General features: G+C 44.6%; 1 long non-coding RNA gene across 1 annotated transcript; it reads left to right on the forward strand.

Moving 5' to 3' along the window:
* Nucleotides 1-1,349: 1,349 nt before the first annotated feature.
* Nucleotides 1,350-10,450, forward strand: LOC140472191 (uncharacterized). The gene is made up of 3 exons (XR_011957461.1): nt 1,350-1,460; nt 7,874-7,980; nt 10,399-10,450. It is a non-coding gene; the product is annotated as an uncharacterized lncRNA (long non-coding RNA).
* The last annotated feature ends 1,134 nt before the right edge of the window (nt 10,451-11,584 follow it).

Below are 11,584 nucleotides of genomic sequence, written 5' to 3' on the forward strand. Positions count from 1 at the left end.
TGGAAAAGCAAGTCAGGGCAGGACTTATACACTAGGGGAAAGTGAAGACTGCAGATGCTGGAGATCAGAGCTGATAAATGTGTTGCTGGAAAATCACAGCAGGTCAAGCAGCATCCAAAGATCAAGAGAATCGACATTTCGGGCATGAGCCCTTCTTCAGGATTCCTGAAGAAGGGCTCATGTCCGAAATGTCGATTCTCCTGATCTTTGGATGCTGCCTGACCTGCTGTGCTTTTCCAGAAACACGTTTTTTAGCCCAGGACTTATACACTGAATGGCAAGGCCCTGGAAACGTTTGCAGAACAAAGAGACCTTGGACTGCAGATTCATAGTCCTTGCAAGTCAAGTTGCAGGTAGATAGGATGATGAAGAAGGTGTTCAGTATATTTTCCTTTATTGGCTAGAGCATTGAATATAGGATGTGGGAGGTCATGTTGCTGTACAGGACATTCGTTAGGCCACTTTTGGAATATTGTGTGCAGTTCTGGCCTGCCTCCTATCAGAAGGGTGCTGTGAAACTTGAAAGGTTTCATAAAAGACTTACAAGGATGTTGTTAGGGTTGGAGGATTTGAGCTACAGGATGAGGCATAAAAGGCTGGGGCTGTTTTCCCTGGAGTGCCATAGGCTGAGCGGTGATGTTATGGAGGTTTATACAATCATGAGGAGCATGAACAGGGTAAATGAACAAGGTGTTTTCCCTGGAGTAGTGGTGTCCAAAAGTAGAGGACATTGCTTTAGGGTGAACGGGGCAAAAATTCAAAGGGGCCTAAAGGAAAACGCTTTCATGCAGTGGGTGGAATGAGCTGCCAGAGAAAGTGGTGGAGGCTCGTACAATTAAAACATGTTAAAGGCATCTAAATAGACACATGATATGATTAGGAAGCGTTTACAGGGATATGGGGCAAGTGTTGGCAAATGGGAATAGATTAGGTACGGATATCTGGTTGGCATGGATGAGTTAAACCGAAGGGTCTGTGTCGGTGCTATACATCTCTATGACTGTGGGATCATAACAGCTTATACAACTCTGCTTCATCCCTGGGCTCCCTTATGAGCACTTTGTTCGATTCTGAGCAAGCTAGATATTGACAATGGGTGTATTTTTGATCTGTTTAGTATTTTACGATTACTTTTACAGGCATTTTTGTAAGTTAATTTTTCACTGCCGCCCAGCCCCGACCATGTGCTGTTTATTAATTTTTTTCTGAAATATCTTGAACAGTCAAGAATTATTTTTCCAATAAGCAAGTGTATTTTCCTTCCATTTCTGACTATCAAATTCTGCACCATTTTCATTCCCTGTAATCCATTTTGCACTCCCTGAAACATCAACTGTGTTTCTCCTTCCACAGAAACCAGTGATTAATGCCAAAGCCCTGTTGCCTGTGGAGAGGGTGATGTTTGACTTTCTTGTACAGCTGCAGTTTGTGTGGTGAAGGTGCTCCCACAATGTGATTAGGTAAGAGACATTACAGAGTATTCATTACAGCAATAGTGATGATTTGAAGGTAATGTCCAAATCAAGAACAATTTGTAGTTTTATCATCATGCTTATAATTTCACCAAAATATTATTGGGAACTTTAGACATAAGGTCAGAGACTGATGATATTAGGTCAGGTGACCAAAAGCATTGCCAAATCAGCAGGCTTTGAGGAATGTCTTAAAGGGGGAAAGCAGACCTGTGAGGTTTTGGCTGCGAATTTCAGAAAATGTTGCTTTGACAACTGTAAAAGCAGCCACGCAGGTGAAGTAATGAATTAACAGATCATTGGGAGTCTCGAACAGAATGGGTTGTCGAGGTCTTCAAGGGTGTGTGATGCAGCGAGCTAGGGATGATCACAACCAGGAATTAAAACAAGGATGAGAATTTTAAATTGATGGATGTGGGCCGGATGCTGGCAGGTGAGAGGAGATTGGATTGGAATATCTGGTCAGCATGAATGGGTTGGATTGAAGGGTCTGTTTCCATGCTGTACATCTCTGTGGCTTTATGTTGTTGATTATGAATAGGAGCCTTTTGATGCATCAACAAGTTTTGGTATGAGGGAGCACTTGGGCAGCAGAGATTTAGTTTTTCTTAAGATTACAGGGAGATTGAATGTGGGAAGCTGGCCAGGAGTGTGTTTGGATACTGAAGTCTGGAGATAACACAAGGTGGATGAGAGTATATGAGCTGAGACAAGGGTAGAATCAGCTAGAAATAGTGATCTTGGAGTGGGACTAGTCTGTCACCCTCACCTCGCCTCTGGGATTCAGTTAGTTGTCAGGTTGTGAATCAGGACGGTAACACAATCGGGAGCTGAGTGGCCCTGGTGGAGCCAAACATGAGTGTCACTCAGCTGGCTGTTGCTAAGCAGCTGCTGCTTGGTAGCCCTGTTGATGACATCTTCCATCACTTTACTGCTGATCGAGTGTGGACTGATAGATGGAAATTGGCTGGTTTGGATTTCCCTGTGTTTTTGTGTTGAACATTCCTGGGCAATGTTTCACATTATGGGTAGATGCCAGTGCAGGAGCGGTTCTTGGCTTGGTGGGTGGCAAGTTTTGGAGCACAAACCATCAGTATTATTTCCAGAATATTGGTAGGGCCCGTAGCCTTTGCACTACTTAACCATTTCTTGATGTTATTCAAACTGAATCAAACTGGCTTAAAATTCACATCTGTGATGTTAGAAACCACTGGTTAAGATGGATCATCCCACTTTGCACTTCTGGCTGAAGATTGCTGCAAATGCTATCATCTTATCTGGTGCATGGGTGTGTGAGACCCCTCCATCAGTAAGGGTGGGGATATCTGTGATGCTTCCTCCAGTGAGTTGTTTAATTGTCCATCACCGTTCACAAATGGGTGTGGCAGAACTGCAGAGCTCCGATCTGATCTATTGGTTGTGGGATCGTTTAGCTCTGTTGCTTGCTGCTGATGCTGTTTGACATGAAATAGCTTCAGGAAATGGTTTAAGTAGAATCCAAAGAGATTAAACAAATATATCACAGACAAAAGATGAACTGGACCATAGAATAGGACCCCTTAAAGATTAACGAGGCTGTCTATGGAACCACCGGGGTGTGGGGAAGATATGCGAATATTTCACGTCCTTTTTACTGGAGAAAGATATGGAAGCTCGAGAGGTTGTAGAAATAAACAGAGAGAACTTGAAAAGTATCCATGTTAGAGTGGAGGTGTTACTGGATGTCTTGAATCGCATCAAGATGGATAAAGCCCTGGGACCTGATCAGATGTATCCCGGAACTGTCTGGAAATCTAGGGAAGTGATTGTTGTGCCTCTTCTGAGGTGTTTGTATCATTGATAGTGACAGGTGAGGTGTCATTATTTTAAAAGGTGGTAAGGAGAGGCCATGGAACAAGAAAACAGTGAGCCTGAAGTCAGTGGCAGGCAAGTTGTTGGAAGGGATTCTGAGGGACAGGATATCCATCTATTTGGAAAAGTAAGGAAAAATCATTGACTGTTGTCAATGTGGAGCTGAAAATGTGTTGCTGGAAAAGCGCAGCAGGTCAGCCAGCATCCAAAGAACAGGAGAATCGACGTTTCGGGCATCAGCCCTTCTCAAAACGTCAATTCTCCTGTTCCTTGGATGCTGCCTGACCTGCTTCACTTTTCCAGCAACACATTTTCAGCTCTGATCTCCAGCATCTGCAGTCCTCCTTTCTCCTGTTGTCAATGTGGCTTTGTACGTGCACAATCGTGTCTCACTAACTTGACTGAATGTTTTGAAGTGACAAAGAAAATTGATTAAACCAGGCTGTGAACGTTGTTTATATGGACATTCAACAAGGTTCCACAAATCAGATTGGTTAGCAAGGTTACATAACATGGAATGAAGGGAGAACAAGCCATTTGGGTACGAAACTGGCTTGATGGTAGGAGACAGAGGGTGATGATGGAGATTTGCTTTGTGAACTGGAGGACTGTAAGCAGCAGTGTGCTACAAGGATCGATATTGGATCCTTAAATAAATGACTTGGATGTAAATATGAAGTATGGTTAGTAGCTTTACACAAGACACCAAAATTGGAGGTGTAGTGGACAGCGAAGAAGGTTAGTTCAGAATACAACAGGATCTTGATCAGATGGGCCAGTGGAGCAAGGAATGGCAGATAGAGTTCAATTTAGATAAATGTTAGATGTTGGATTTTGGAAAGGCAAATCAGGGCAGGACTTATACACTTACTGGTAAGGCCCTGGAGAGTCTTGCTGAACAAAGAGACCTTGGAGTGCAGGTTCATAGTTCCTTGAAAGTAGAGTCACAGATAGGCAAGGGAGTGAATGCAGCGTTTGTTATGGTCTCTGTCATGTTGTCGTTGTACAGGACACTGATTAAGGCTCTTCTGGAATTCTGTTTTCAGTTCCAATCTCCCTGTTCCAGGAATGATGTTGTGAAACTTGAAACTTTTCAGGAAATGTTTGCAAGGACTTTGCCAGAGTTGGACAGTTTAAGGGCAGTGCATGTTTGGAGTGAGCTGCCAAGGCAAGGGGTGGAGGCTAGTACAATTACAACATTTAAAAGACATTGATTAAGCCACTTCTCGTATTCTATTTTCAGTTTGAATTTCCCTGTTCTGGGAAGGATGTTGTGAAACGTGAAAAGGTTCGGATAAGATTTAGAAAAACGTTGCCAGGTTTGGAGGACTTGGGCTACAGGGAGAGGCTGAATAGGCTGGGGTTAATTTCCCTGGAGAGTCCAAGACTGAGAGGTGACTTCATGGAGATTTATAAAATCACGAGGGGCATAGATAAGGTGAGCAGCTGGGGTTCTTTTTCCTGAGGTTAGGTGGGTCCAAAACTAGAGCACATGGTTGATAGAGCAACGATTTAAAAGTAATCTAAGGGCAACGTTTTCAAGCTGAGTGTGGTGTGTGTATGGAATGAGCTGCCAGATGAAGTAGTGGAGGCTGAAAAATCACAACATTTAAAAGGCATCCGATTGGGTACGTGAACAGGAAGGGTTTTGATGGATAGCTGGCAAATGGGACTCCAGTAGTTTAGGATTCCTCGTTGGCATGGATGAATTGGATCGAAGATCTGTTTCTGTGCTGTACATGTCTATGACGTTAATAAACTAAGATGCGTTCCTCTTTTGTGGAAAGCAAGCTGCAGCACAGATAATTGTCCTTGGAGCTGAGAAGGTGCAGCAGTGATTTTGACCAGGTGCAGATTTGGTTCCAAGGTCTTGAATTTGTCTAGAGAGAGGAATTGTTAACACTGTCATAATGTTTAGTAACTACTGTCAAGTAATTGGCAAATAATACAAAGTGAAAATATGAACATTATTGTATTCAGTAAGTTCTGAGCATTTGGAACAGTCTGAACGACACAGATTCAGCAGGTATTCTGAAACAGAATTGGAATTTTAATTTTTAAGGAAAGATTTGGGGGACTGTGGGCAAATAGGAGGGGAATTGGGACAGATTTGCAGAATCTCCAGAGGGAGAGAGTACAGCCCCAATGGGCTGAATAGCCCCCAGGCCCTGTGCTCTGTGATACTGCCCCATTCACTGTGAATGGTGAAGCTCATCCCAGGGCAGAGAGAGGGATTAGCCCTCCACTCTCATCACAATGGGGCCTCGCTGATTGACGGCAGCTCCAGACCAATGGGAGGAGAGGCTGTGTGGTCCTGCAGCCTATGGGAGTGAATGAGGGGTGTGGCCAGCAAGACAACACCTGTCCATGAGCTGTGCAGGTGCAGTGTCACTGTTTGGGGTTGGGAGAGACAGCAGAGACTGGGACAGAGGCTGTTGGACCTGAATGACAAACTCCCGGTCAATTAAAACCAAAAGAACTGCAGAAGATGTAAATCAGAAACAACAACCAGGAGGTTCTGGAAAAGTTCAGCAGGTCTGGCAGTATCTGTGAAGAGAAATCAGAGTTAAAGTTTCAGACCCAGTGTCCCTTCCTCAGAACAGATATTACTGAGAAAAAAAGATCAGTTTATGTGCAGAAGGTAGGGTTTAGGGGACGATGTAAGGAGTAAAGGATAGGTGGGGATAGAGTGAGAAGAAGGGTTGGATAAAGGAGTGGATAACGATCTGGCTGGGGGAGGGCGACTAGCTGTTAATGGAGACTGTTAGTGGCTAACCATAGGTAGTGTGTAATGGCAGGCTGTGAGAACGAGGCCTGGTGTGTGGGTAGGGGGGGGGGCTAGGACATGAGGTTGCTAAACTATGGTTTGCCACTAACTGTCTCCGTCGTAAGCTGTTTCCCACAGACATCACTGTATGATTGGAGCTGCAGAGGACAGAGCTGCAGATGGGCGGCATAGTGGCACAGTGGTTAGCACTGCTGCCTCACAGCGCCAGAGACCCGGGTTGTATTCCCGCCTCAGGCAACTGTCTGTGCGGAGTTTGCGCATTCTCCCCGTATCTGCGTGGGTGTGCTCTGGTTTCCTCCCACATTCCAAAAACGTGCGGGTTAGGTGAATTGGCCATGCTAAATTGCCACAGTGTTAGATGTTGGGGAATGGGTCTGAGTGGGTTGCTCTTTAGGCGGTTTGTCTAAGTAATCTAATCATAAAATATAAAACCTCTTCAATATCCTTCCTAACACCCTCTGAACTCCTCAAAGATGTATCTTAAAGTTGTTCTCTTTAATCAACGTTTCCAGCATTCGTGAAACACTTTTCGGGATTTGTCAATGTGAAAGGCTCCATACAATGCAGGTAGTTGTTGTTATTGTCTGACATTAGGAGAAACAGGAATGAGCCCTCTCTCTCTTATACCTGATGAACAGCAGCAAAAGCAGGAAGCACTGAGCATGCTCCAGCCCATAATGGGCCTCTGGTGATTGATCTCAGTGCAGGACGAATAAGATGATGGAGACGGGACTGGAAGACCAGGCAGTGCCGGTTGGTCCTCCAACAAATCTGAGTGAATGAGGGGCGTGGCTATATTCAACCACGTGATAAGCTTCACTGGCAGCACAGTGTTGTTGGGACCAAGCCATTGGAAATGTGTGAAGGTGCAGGGCACGGTTATGGAAAGACCTATTGACCAGGAAGAGAAGGAAATTTTAATGGAATGGGCTGAGACGTTTTACAGAACTTAGTGCACATCGGAAAAAACAAATTTGAAAATCCCAGGCCCGTGTTTGTAGCAAACCGGAAAATGGTGAAATTGTGAGTGATCACGCCATCCTTCTTGGGGGCAGTGATCCACGGGACACGTGTGTAGTCGTCGACTTTGTAAGGGGCAAGCTGCAGGGGGACGCATGCGCAGCCTTCCCTGGCAGGAAGTGAGAGGGCAGGATTTACGCAGTGTCAGAGTCAGGATGTTTTCAATGTCAAAAAGTGTGATGCTGGAAAAACACAGCAGGTCAGGCAGCAGCCGATCAGTGGGAAGGAAGATGGACATGTAGGACGGGTCAAGAGGGCGGTGCTGAGTTGGAAGGCTGGATCTGGGATAAGGTAGGGGGAGTGGAAATGAGGAAACTGGTGAAATCCACATTGATCCCATCTGGTTGGAGGATCCGAACACAGAAGATGAGGCGTTCTTCGTCCAGGCATCAGATGCCTGGCATTTGGCGGTGGAGGAGGCCCAGGACCTGCATGTTCTTGGTGGAGAAGGAAGGGGAGTTAAAGTCTTTGGACACAGGCTGTTTGGCTTGTTTAGTGTTTTACTGTTACTTTCACAGACCTTTTGTAAGTTAATTTTCCTCTGCTGCCCAACCCCTGACAATGTGCTGCTCTCTAAACGGACTAAATTTTCCACAGTATCTTTGCCAGTGAATAATTCTTTTTTTTTCAACAAAAGAGTGCATTTTCCTTCCATTTCTGACCATCAAATTCTGCAACATTCTTAGTTCCTGTAATGCATTTAGCACTCCCTGAAATATCAACTGTGTTTCTCTGTCCACAGCCACCAGTGATTAATGCCAGAGTCCCATTGCCTGTGGAGAGGGTGATGTTTGACTTCCTTGTACAGCTGCAGTTCGTGTGGTGAAGGTGCTCCCACAATGTTCTTGGGTAAGAGATGTTACAGATTATTCACTCAGCGACAGTGAAGAGTTGACAATGTGTGTGCAAATCAGCAATAGTTTGTATTTTTATCATTTTTATAATTTCACAGAAATTGAGAATTTCTGACATAAGGCCACAGATGGGGATATTAGGTCAGGTGATCAAAAATATTGTCAAATAAGCAGGTTTTGAGGAAAGCAAGTCTGAGAGGGTTCGGGTGCGAATTCCAGACTGTGTTCCCATGACCGTGTCGAAACAGCCAGACTGGTGAAGCAATGAATAAATGCATCTTTGGGAGTCTGAAAGAAATTGAGTTGTCGAGGTCTCTCAGGTTGTGTGGTGCAGGGAGACAGGGATGTTCACAGCCAGGAATTACATCAAGGGTGAGAATTATAAATTGTTGCTTGTTAATAGGAGCCTTTTGATGAATCAACAAGTTTTGGTACAAGTGAGCACTTGGGCAGTAGGGTTTTAGATACTCTTGAGATTACATGGAAGTTGAATGTGGGAGGCTGGCCAGGAGTGTGTTTGGATAATGAAGTCTGGAGATAACACAGGAATGGACGAGTATTTCAGTAAATGAGCTGAGACTAGGGTGGAGTTGGGTGATGTCACTGATGTAGAAATAGCAGTTTTGGAGTCTGGTTTCTCCTCATCACTCCCCCTCACCCATTCACAAATATTGTTCGTTGTTCTGTCTGTCTTTTCTGGTTATGACCTTCTCTCCAATTCTGCTAAGAACGTATATTTGACCTCAAGGTTGTTGGAAAATCCTGCTCCATCTCCACTCTCCCTTTCTGAATTCTTCATATGTGGTGTCCATCCAGGATCTATCTTTGTCCCCTCCTGTATCTCGCCTACATACTGCCAGGAGGTGACATCGTATTGGTTTCACATGTACACTGACAATGCCCAGCTCTCTCTCCCTATCATCCCTCTCCATTGCTCCACTGTTACTCAGTCATCAAACTGCTTACCACACGCCTACAACTCGATTGGCTGCAATTTCCTCCAATGAAACACTGCAATGGTTAAACCCCTTGCCTTCAGTTGCTATTACAAATTCCTTTCCCTCTCACTGGGAAATGCCTGAGGCAGAACTACACTCTTCACAATATTGCTCTCATATTCTGACCCCAAGATGATCTTCTGATCAGACATTGACACAATTGCAAACACCAGGAATTCCAATCTCTAAAATGTTGTTTTTCTCCACCTCACCCCAGCTCCATTGCTACTGAAACCCCTTACCCATGTCTGTGTTGCATTAAAGTTGACAAATCTAAAACAAAACCCTTGATTTTGCAACTGACCCAGAGTCTGGTTCTAGGTTCCCTCTTGATGGGACACATCCTCTCAGTATTTACCCTGTCATACCCTTTAATAAGCCTATATGTTTCAATAAGGTCCCCTCTCATTCTCCCCCAAATCCAATGAGTCGAGTCCCAATTTCTTCAGCCTTTTCTTAAAAGAGAGTCCCTGCAAACCAGCGATCATCCCAGTCAATCTTCTCTAAATGCTTCCGATGAAGTGATGTATTTCCTTAAATAAAGGACCAAACCTTCTCTCATTACTCCAGATGTGGTCTCACTCGCACTATATAAAGTGGCTCTCAGGAATATACTCGAAACTCTTCTACTGCAAATCCCCTGAAATCAGGAACAATATTCCATTCCCCTTCCTGATGACCTGTTGTAACTGTGTGCTAGCTTTCTGTGTTTCCTGTACAGTTAACCCCTGGTCCCTTTTGTGTTGCAGCTTTCTACAGTTTCCACCATTTAAATAGTCCTCTGTTTATTTATTACCTCCTCCAAAATAAACAAATTCACATTATCCCAAGTTATGCTCCTTTTACCAACTTGTACACTTTTCCAACGAATCTCTGTCTGTAAACAATTTATAATCCTTTTAGAAGTTTACTGTTCTGCATTTTCCAGGAGATACCCCCCTCATTCTTCTAAATCTTTCCAGGGAGCACCGGCCAGTGGGAAGCATGCTGAGTTGCTGTCTTTTCAGAGAGACTCTTTGGAATGACTGGGAGGATCTTGCTGCCCATTGGTCAGAATGGAGACAACTTGCCCATCAAGCTGCATGAGCCTTTCACCTCCCCGCAACCCCCCCCCCCCCCATATCTTATTGATGAGGCATAGCGGCAGCACAGAAGGAAGGAAAATGAAGGAAATCCTGCTCTCCACATCTCACTGACTCTTGGAACATTCTGTCCCATGTGGCAAAGATCTGCCCTGTTCAGTCACATGAAGTCCCAAGTTGGAAACTCATAGAAACCCACATAGATTTCCCCCTGAACTGACTACTGGTCTCCACAAGGGGTAATGTGTACAGTCATCCTGGCCCAGGAGGAGAGGAGGGTGTGAGTTTCTAACCTGACCTGACAGAGACAGATTTTATAAACTTGTTTTACAGGATACTACAGGTGGATATTCAGATGGGAATCTCAGTAATTGTAACACCAAACTCTGGTTGAATTACTCCATTCATCAGGACCTGGATATTTGCACGGTATGTGAGTATATTCTTCCAGCTCAAATCCATTTTCTGCGTAAAAATTCTCCTTTGAAACAAACCACCCTGTCAATAGATCTCCCCGAAATCTTCAATATGTGTCCAGTAATCCTTGTACGATGAGTTGATGACTGTAAGGTTGAACATCCTGATGTATATGTTTTGCAGACACTTGTCTCTCAGCTCCCCTCAATTTCCTTTGCTACAAGGAGAACAATCTCAGTTTTCCCAAACCCCTGATTCCCCAATGTCTGTTTGTTGTCTATAAGGCACACATCAGGATCGTCTTGGAACATTCTACACTTGCCTGCATCGGTGCAGCCCTCAACAGTATTAAAGAAAGCGAACATCCTCCAGGACAAAGCACTGTGCCTCAGTGATGTCCCATCCACCACCTTCAGCATTCCCTCTCTCCACCCCCGATGCACAGTGACATCACTGTGTGAAAGGTAAAGTCAGTATTGTCCTACCAGACCATAGGGCTTCTCTCTAATTAGGGAGAGATGTCTGGTGGTGGTTTAACATGAATGTTAGGACAGCCCAGGCAAGGGGAGAGGTTGAGAACGAGAGTCCATCTATTATAGATGGATATTCTTGATATGTATTAACAACACCCAAATCCCTGCAACTAAAATCCCCCATTCCTTGAACCATCCTGGTAACTGTCCTATTCACCCTCTCAGGGACCCTGCCATTCTTCCCAATGTGTGGGCGACCTCTGGTTTGCACAGACCCAGCTGCTCTGTGTTCCTGTGGGTGATGTCATCATAGAGCAACAGTTGCACTAAACCTCACTGTCTGTGAGGGTGGGAGACACAAATCCCCAAAACATTTGAGATGTATTTAGTGTGCACTTGCTATGCCATGATGGATGACACTTTTCCACAAGTACTGGAAAATAGATGAGGATAGTTCGGTGGTAGTTTTCTTTCTCACAGACTCAATGGACCACTAGAGCGTTTTTCTGTTCTGTATACCGCTGAGATGTTTATTATAGGAATATGACAGGCTCCATTGGACATCAGGTCAGAAAAGGTGATACTAGAATAGATGACACATGATTGGTCGATTTTCTTGGGAGGAAAGT

Source organism: Chiloscyllium punctatum, unplaced genomic scaffold (genome assembly GCF_047496795.1).
Source record: "Chiloscyllium punctatum isolate Juve2018m unplaced genomic scaffold, sChiPun1.3 scaffold_255, whole genome shotgun sequence".
Taxonomy (NCBI): Eukaryota; Metazoa; Chordata; class Chondrichthyes; order Orectolobiformes; family Hemiscylliidae; genus Chiloscyllium; species Chiloscyllium punctatum.